Source organism: Triticum dicoccoides, chromosome 2B (genome assembly GCF_002162155.2).
Source record: "Triticum dicoccoides isolate Atlit2015 ecotype Zavitan chromosome 2B, WEW_v2.0, whole genome shotgun sequence".
NCBI lineage: Eukaryota > Viridiplantae > Streptophyta > Magnoliopsida > Poales > Poaceae > Triticum > Triticum dicoccoides.
Genome location: NC_041383.1, coordinates 201002467 through 201011207, shown reverse-complemented (window position 1 = coordinate 201011207; position 8741 = coordinate 201002467).

Here is an 8741-nt window from a genome sequence, read left to right as displayed (position 1 = left end):
GTCCCCCGAACTATCTAAAACCGGATCAATTCTCCCCCGCGGTGGTTTTGGACCAGATTTCGGTGGTTTTGACTTATTCCTGTGTTGACTGGACAATGCTGACTGGACACATCAGGTGATATCAGGTGATTTTAGGTGATTTCTCTCCTGATTCCCCTCGCCGCCTCGAGCACGGCGCCCGCCCCTGCCTCCATGCCGTCAACCACGCCGGCGTCGTCGAGCACGGCGCCCGCCCTTGCCTCCATGCCGCCAGCCACGCCGGCAGAGTCGAGCACCTCTGCGCCTGCTGGTGAGCACCTCTTTCTTTTTCTCTTTCTCCCCGCGCGCGGCCGCCCGCCAAATCAAGAAGATGGGTACCCGGCTTCCCGGCCGCTCGCTGGAAGGGGTCGATTTGGCTGCCATGGCAGCCAAATCGAGCAGGTGCTGGTGTAGGGAAGGGGTAGATTTGGCTGCCAGAATCAGGGGAGGGGTTTAGCGCTGTTGATCAAGATGTTCTAAAGTTTATTTTTTTGGGTAGGTGATCAAGATGAGGCAACAGATAAAGATGAATTCATTTATGTGTCACTGCATTATTTGGCAAATTTCAGACAGTGCAAGGATTGGTTGAATACAAGGAAGGGATGATGATAACATTTCCTATTGAGAGGAAAGACCTACAGTTGCAGACATTGTTTTCCTATGCAGAGGACATGTATCATATCGAAAGAGGACATTGCAGAGGGAATCATAGGTACAAGATGCATTGGCTTGTTCCAAGAAAAAGTTTGAGTGATGGTTTGCTGTTTATTCATGATGATTCAGCTGTGGAGAATATGGAGCATGCAACACCTTTTGGATCAAGTGCAGAGATCTATGTGGCGGAAGTGGCATTTTATGAAGAAGCATGAATGGATGAAGTTCCAGTGGCAGTATCTATAACACATTCCAATCATACAAGTAGCAAATTTGCATTGGTAAATGTGGATGTTGTGGACACAGACATGGTTGATGGCATGTTATTGTCAGATCAACAAGCAGAAAAAGAAGCATAGCAACAAGTTGTTGTAGGTTTGAAAAGGTCAGCTGCCGAGGAAGAAAATATGAGGATAATAAATCTGGCTAATGAGTTTCTTACTACATATGAGAGTCCCGTGAAGATTCAGAAAAGTAGACCAACTAGGCTTACAGCTAAAAGAAGAAAAATACCTGTAGAAGTTGGTGGTCAAGCTCCACCTGCAGCCACAGCAGCACCGGTTGCTTCCACAGTAGATCCAGGTGCCTCCAACAACCACAACAGATCCAGAGCTGCAGGTGCTTGTACAACAAGTCCATCAACTCCAGCAACAACTTCTGTAGAGAGAGAGAGAGCCAAAATTGCAAACAAAACAAATTCTGCAAAGACAAAAGGAGCAGTAAGACCAAAACCAGCTGCAACTTTTGAATTTGAGTATGTAGGTCCAGCTACAACTTCTCTTGATCATGTTGAAATTGGAACAAGTGCTAATGAAGTATCACATGAAGATGGAAAAGAAGGAGAAGAAGCTGATGATGACAGTGACATTGACTATCAGCCTTTGTCAGAGCATAGTTCTCCCGAAGAATCAGAGGCAGAGCAAGTTAGGAAATTAGCAAGGGAAATTAGGAGGCAGAAGTGAGCAAAGAAATTAGGGGATGCTGATGGGCCTGTCATCAAAGATAATAATGTGATTGAAGGATTTTCTGGTGATGAGAAGCTGGATGGGATATAGAAGATGATGTTGTGTCATCAGATGATGACTGCTCTTTTGATGAGGAAAGTGATGGTGAGGGGGCCACACAACTAGTGAGAAGGAAAAGTGAATGGAAGAAATATGACAGCAAATCAGAAATGCCTACATTTGAGATGGGAATAGTTTTTAGAGGAAGACATCAAATGAAGAAAGCTCTAATAAAATATGGCATTAAGAAGCATATTCATATTACTTTCACAAAGGATGAAAATCATAAAGTTGGTGCAAAGTGTACTTGGCCAGGTTGCAACTGGATGATCTATGCTTCTAAAACTAGTCGAAATAAGTGGCTACAGGTGTTTACCTTTGTAGATGAGCACCATTGCATTCCAAGAAGAGATAACAATCTTGTCATATCATCTGTTATTGCTACAAAATATGGCGGGCTTATAAGAGCAAATCCAAGTTGGAAGTTAGAAGATTTGAGAAAAACTGTACATGAGGATCTATTTGCAAATGTAACCTAACTATCTTTCGACTCTGTCTTTCAATGTGCTTCCTTTTCTCCTTGCATCCAACTGGAAATGTGGCGGTTGAAAGTACATGTAGTCCCCATGTGTGGTTTTGGTAATTAAATGACAATCCTAATGGACTAATGTTTGCACTGAGATATACATTTGAAGGAAAGTTCCATTTGCAATGCATGAAGAATATTGGATGAATTGGTGGATGAAATCCATCAACGTCTATATATGCATTGAGACTTGATAATGAATGACAATTCCTATGAAGAAACAATGGCATCAAGTTATATAGGAAGGTTTGTTCCATGGGTGATGCAAGAAGGATATTGAATGGATTCGGAATGAATGCCATATACATGTAGTTGTGCATCAAGATTAATCATGGAGCAAAGATTAAGGTTGACCAAGATGAAGATCGAAGATTGAATTCAAAGATGGTCAACACACAAGCGCAAATCATGTGCCACATGAGATCTTGTGGTATGGTAAGAATTTGTCAATTGCGCTTTGTGTACTAACCCATACTATGTGTTGCCTATGTTTTTGAGAGGAGATTCTCATGGGCTCGCATCGAGAGAGAGATTTCAAGTGTCTATGAGAGGATGACATCAAGTGTTGATGATCATGGTTGACAAGGGCAAGTTCAAGATAACTATCCCGAAGGATTACATGCTTGAAGCTTGTGGATGATCACATGATGGACACATGAAGATAAATACAAAGCAAAGCTTCCCACATTGTGTATGGGGGAGCTACTTAAAGACTTCACCAATGTCTTGCCATTCAACTTGATCCAAGAAGAAACTTCAACTTCAAGCTCAAGTGAAAGGCTCGAGTCAAAGGTATTAGTTCCTTCGACGTTAGTGTTGTGGAGTGATGAACACCGAAGGAACACATACACTCAAGAATGGATTCTTGATAGCTATGTAGTGTAGACCTTTTATGATTCTTGAGTTATAGGGATCCCGCACTATTAAGAGGGGATCAAAGGGGTTCGTGATAGATTTGCTCAAGTCGACATCTTCTCTACACAATTCCACTCATATCCTATATACCAAAGAAAATCCAAAGCCAAATAGGTTACCCAAATACATGATAAAACCTTTGCATATTTTGCATCCTCCATTTTGGTTCATCTTGGGTAGTTCTCTATGTGAGGACCTGAGTTTTTTTCATAGCTTCAAAACGAGCCCAAGATCATCAAAATCGGAGTCCGGATGTAAAAGTTGTGCCTGTTTCAGTTTCTAGGATGCACTAGTTTGGTTTGGCCGGATCATCCGGGTCCTCTCCCATATCATCCGGGCTTTGCCCGGATCATCCGGGTTCCTGCCCGGATCATCCGGGTTATTCGTAAAATTCATCACAGTAGCTTATTCCGCTAGCCGGATCATCCGGCTACCCACCCGGATCATCCGGGAATTGCCCGAATCATCCGGCTATGTCCCCGGACATTCGGGTATCTACTTCAACACATTGTATATTGACCTTCCCGGATCATCCGGGCATTGCCCGGATCATCCGGGTATGCGTCCAGATCATCCGGGCAGGTCAACAACTGCGGGAAACGGCTCTATTTTCTTTGGGGGTATAAATATCCCTCTCCCACTCCGGGGGAGGGTTGAGCACTTCATCCCAAATCGTCCCAAGAACACAAGTGGCTCCCTCTCACTTCTCCTACACCAAATCTTAGATCCCGGAGAGATTAGTGAGTGTTCTTGAGAGTTGTTCCAATCAAAAGATAGATCCTCTCCCTCTCCCTCTTGTGACCAAAGCAATTCGTGATTTGAGCAAGTCTTGAGCATTTCCCCCTTGATCTTGTTACTCTTGGAGGTTGGAGACTCCTAGGCGGTAGGAGTGCTCCGGTGAGGAATCAACTTGTGATTTGTCCCCCGGAAAGTTTGTGAAGGTTTGGAGGCTGCCTCAAGGTCTACCACTAGTGGTTGAGAATCTCCTTCGTGGTGATATCTCAAGGAGAATAGGGTGAGCCTTCGTGGCGTTGGTGTGCCTTCGTGGTAACATCCACCTCTCTAACGGTGACTAGCTTCCCTCCAAGGAAGTGAACATCGGGATACATCCTCGTCTCCGTGTCTTCGGTTAATTCTAACCCTAGCCACTACTTGTGGTTTACTTTGGTCTCTTGACCTTGCATTCACTATATCTTGGTGTCCTCATTATATTGTGTTGGTTACCATATCGTAGAGATTATCTAGGCCAACACTTTATAGTCTGCAATTTATACTTGCTACTATTGTTCTATCGTGTGCTTAGTGTGAATTGCTAGCTTGTAACATTCATTTCCATATCTTGTGACTGTGTAATCTTGTAGTGCTTACTTGAGTTTCATTGTATCATTCGATTCCATATATTGTGATACAATTTGTGTAAGCCTGTATTGCTTACTTGTGGTTGTGTGTATTATTCATTTATATATCTTGTGATATACATTGAGTAAGTTTGTGTAACTTACTTGTGCTTACTCATATCCTTGTTGTTCTCATCTTGTTTATCCTAAGTTGTTGGTGCACTTAGTTAGCCTGGTATATTTAGGATTTGTGCTTGAAAAGTATCCTCTTAGTTTATTTCCGCATTAGGATATAGCCAAATCCGTATAAGATTTTAAAATGCCTATTCACCCCCCCTCTAGGCGACATCGTGGTCCTTTCAATTGGTATCAGAGCCCGGTCTCTCCTTATTAGGCTTCACCGCCTAGAGAGTAACGATGTCGACTAGTGAACTAGTGCACAAAAACACTTTTGATTTGGATGGCACAAATTATCACCTATGGAGAATTCGCATGCTTTGTCACTTTCTGGCCATGGGTCCAAATGCTTTGCGAATTGTTCTTATAGGAATTTCTATTGCTAAGGATGGACATTCTCCATCTATTGAGGATATGTATCTTGATTGTGATACTTCTCTTGTCATTCATCAAGCTTTAACCTTTGAAGTGTTTAAGGCAGTCACGACTTGCAAGTCGGCTCATGAGACTTGGACCAAACTTGAAGATATATATGGTGGGTCCAATCTTGATGAAGATAATATTCTATTTGGGGAGTTGATGGAGGAGTTCTCCACATTTTTAAATCATGAAGAGCTCTCTATTACTTCCACCTCCGATTACTTGCATACTTCAATATCTTGCACTTCACCAACATGTGGCATGCCACAAGGTAATGACATGGTGAGTGAAGAAATATCTTGTGATGATGATGTTAAGCTCATTTGTGATGATATGCTTGATCTCCCATGTTGCCATGATAGAAATGCCTTGGTTTCCTCTTGTTGTTCTATGACTAACCATGTAGAGGAAACCAAGAAAGATGAGGCATGCTTGACTGATGAAGAACCCTCTTCTTCAAAAGAATCATCATCAACCCCCTTTGTTCACATGTGCCTCATGGCAAGAGGTAATGACGAGGTATCATCTTCTCTTAGTGATAATGATGATAGTTGTAATGAGGATGATGATGATGACTTGACTCAAAATCTCTATGAGATTGGGAAAACTCTTCATAGAGCTAAGAATAACACTTATGAAAGGTTCCAAGATGTTCTTGCTTGCTTTGAAAAACGTAATGATTTATTTCTCAATGAGCAAGCTAAAAGTGAACAGCTTGAACATGAACTTGCTAAGTCTCATGAAATGCTTAGTGACTTGAGGTCTTCAAAAGAAGAGATTAAAGTTACTCATGGTAAGCTTAAAGACGATTTTGAGCTCCTTCTCCTTGAATGCAATAGTGTCAAGGGAGAGCTCATAAAACTCTCTAAGTCTCATGAGGAGCTTCAATCAACTCGTGAGAAGTCACTAAGTGCTACTTGCTCCTCTCATATTGATAATGATGTTTGTGCTACTAACTCGATTTCATGTGAAGCATCAATTTTGAAGGAGAATGTTGAGCTATGTGCTCAACTTGCTTTGCTAACAAGAAATTATGGGAAATTGGAAGAAAGTCATGCAAAGCTCTCAGGCACTCATGAGGATCTTTTAAGCTCTCATAGTAAGATAAAGTTAGCTCACGAGGCTATGGTCTCCGAGGTAAAATCTTGTGAGTCTCATGTGAACATTAGCACATCTACTCTAAATGCTTTATTGCCATGTGCTAATCCTTGCAATTCATCCACCTCTCATATTATATCCACTCGTAATGAATTGGTCACCTTGTCTTGCTTCTCTAACCATGAAGTTTCTAGTTCCACTAGTCCTCTTGTTTCTAGTGTTGAAACTAACCATGTAGAGGAAATTAATGAGCTCAAGGCCCAAGTCACTAGTTTGAAGAAAGACTTGGAAAAGTGTGATGTTGGACATAATTTTCACTCCAACAAGAAGAAGTCCAAGAACAAGAATAAGGGACAAGGGAATTACAAGAATTCGGCCAACATTACTTGCTTCAAATGCAAAAAGATTGGACATCATGTGAGATCTTGCCCATTGAAGAAAAGGGCTTATATGAGAAGCTACATGGGAAGCGGCCTCAAGCTCAATCTCAAGTTGAAGAACAGCCACTATCCATGATGAAACATGTTATTGCTCCCCAAGTTGAGAAATTAAAGAAGAGAAAAGGGAGGAAATGTTGCTATGATTGTCGTCAAAAGGGACACATAGCTTCATCATGCCCCAATGGTAACATATCTAAGCCTCCTATAGTCAATAATCATTATTCACTAAGGAAGGATATTGTTGGCAATGTGTTTGCCAAATTTGTGGATGCCCAAAGTGGTTTCAAAGTGGACAAGACCATTTGGGTTGCCAAGCCTATTGTTACTAACTTCTTAGGACCCAACTTGGTTGGGGACCATCAAGCTCAAACTTGATCAATAGGTGTGTGGAGGGCATTGGAGACTTGGCTACTTCATGAAGAAAAACTATTTTCACCATATGTTATGGTTAATGGCAAGTCAAGTGGATTATCATCATATCTATCAATCCAATGCTCCTCTTTGCGGTAACTTGTACTTGCATTGTGTACATTGAAAGTTACTAAGTCCCTTGCGTGTTTAAGTTTTGTAACTAGCATGTGCTTGTATATGTTGTGCTTCCTAATATACTTGATTCGTGTTATCTAGCATGCGTAAGTTGCTATGCACACCATATAGTTGTGTGTGTGGTTTCGATCCTTTATTGCTTCATTAGTTGAATCTTCATTGGTGTTTTTGAGATATTAATGGATCATCACATTATGGGGGAGTGCTATGATTTACGCATATCACAAACCTTAAATAGGTATATATGTAGGATACCACCTAGTATTGTTAGTGCAATATTATCTAGTTACTATGTGGTATCTAAAGTTCATTTGAAACTCAAATCCTCATCCATTAATTATCCTTAGTTGGGTTTCATTTGCCTCTTATGGATAATACATGGATTATCACATTATGGGGGAGTGATATACTTTGTACATATCACTTCCCGTGTGAACATTAACAATAGAGGTTTGCCAGTTTGCCACTTAGAATTTATATTTGAGATTATCTTATATCTCTGTGGCATGCAATGCTTTGTTTGAGTATGGTATTCTTGTGCGGTTTTGCCCATGGTTATCTTAAAAATCGTATTTGGAAAATCATTTGAATAGATCCATTCCAATTGTTGCTTTGCATGATGATCTATCTAATTGGAATGTTAATAATATGCTATCCAAGCATTGTGTTTATTTCTAAACTCTCATGTTATGCTTGTGTTAGTATAGATGATCATGTACTTATTTGGTTTCTACACGAAATGTCAAATTGAAACACCATTTTGTTCGAGTTCATCTTATTAGTTTGTATGGAGTTATGGTAGTTTGTTATCTCATTGTTTATAGTGTCCTATATCTACTTGAGTGAGATATTCCCATGAGTATGTGTGCAATGCATATCTTATATGCTCATTGTTTTTTCCTTGGTTCATATGTTGAACTTTGTGTGCTATCATATGTTGATTTGTCACTTTGTGTCATTTTGGACAACATGAATGACTAGTGATGTTATTGGAAGTATTAACAGTTATGTGTTCATTTGTCCAATTTGTATCTCCCTGGATTTTGGGAGGCTTGTGCATGTGTATTTACTATGTGTAAATTCGCATGCCTTGTTTGCTTTATTTGATCCAATATATATATGGTAAATCCATCAAATTCTTAATAGCTAAGATGTGCATGATATTCAAATTCATATCGATATGCACATATTTAAGTGATTTTACCCTATGTTTTGTAGTTATGCTAACTACTTTGGACCCAATAAGTTTGGGGACCATATTGTACTTAAATTGTTTTAGGTACATTTGTGAAGCATTGGGTGCTTGGCTTATTCATGAAAGTGGTGGCACTATGAGGAAATTAGAGCCAAGCTCGAACCATTACCTACTAAATCATTCCAATGCTATCTCGGTAACAAGTATCTACTTCATGCATACACTTCTTGCATTCAACCTTGTGTAGGTTGCATCATGGCATGAATTTCTTGACTCGTTCTTGTCATACTTGTTTCCTTTGTCAAAGAATCGCAACAATGATCTCTTGTTGCTAGTTGTGATGTGTTTGAT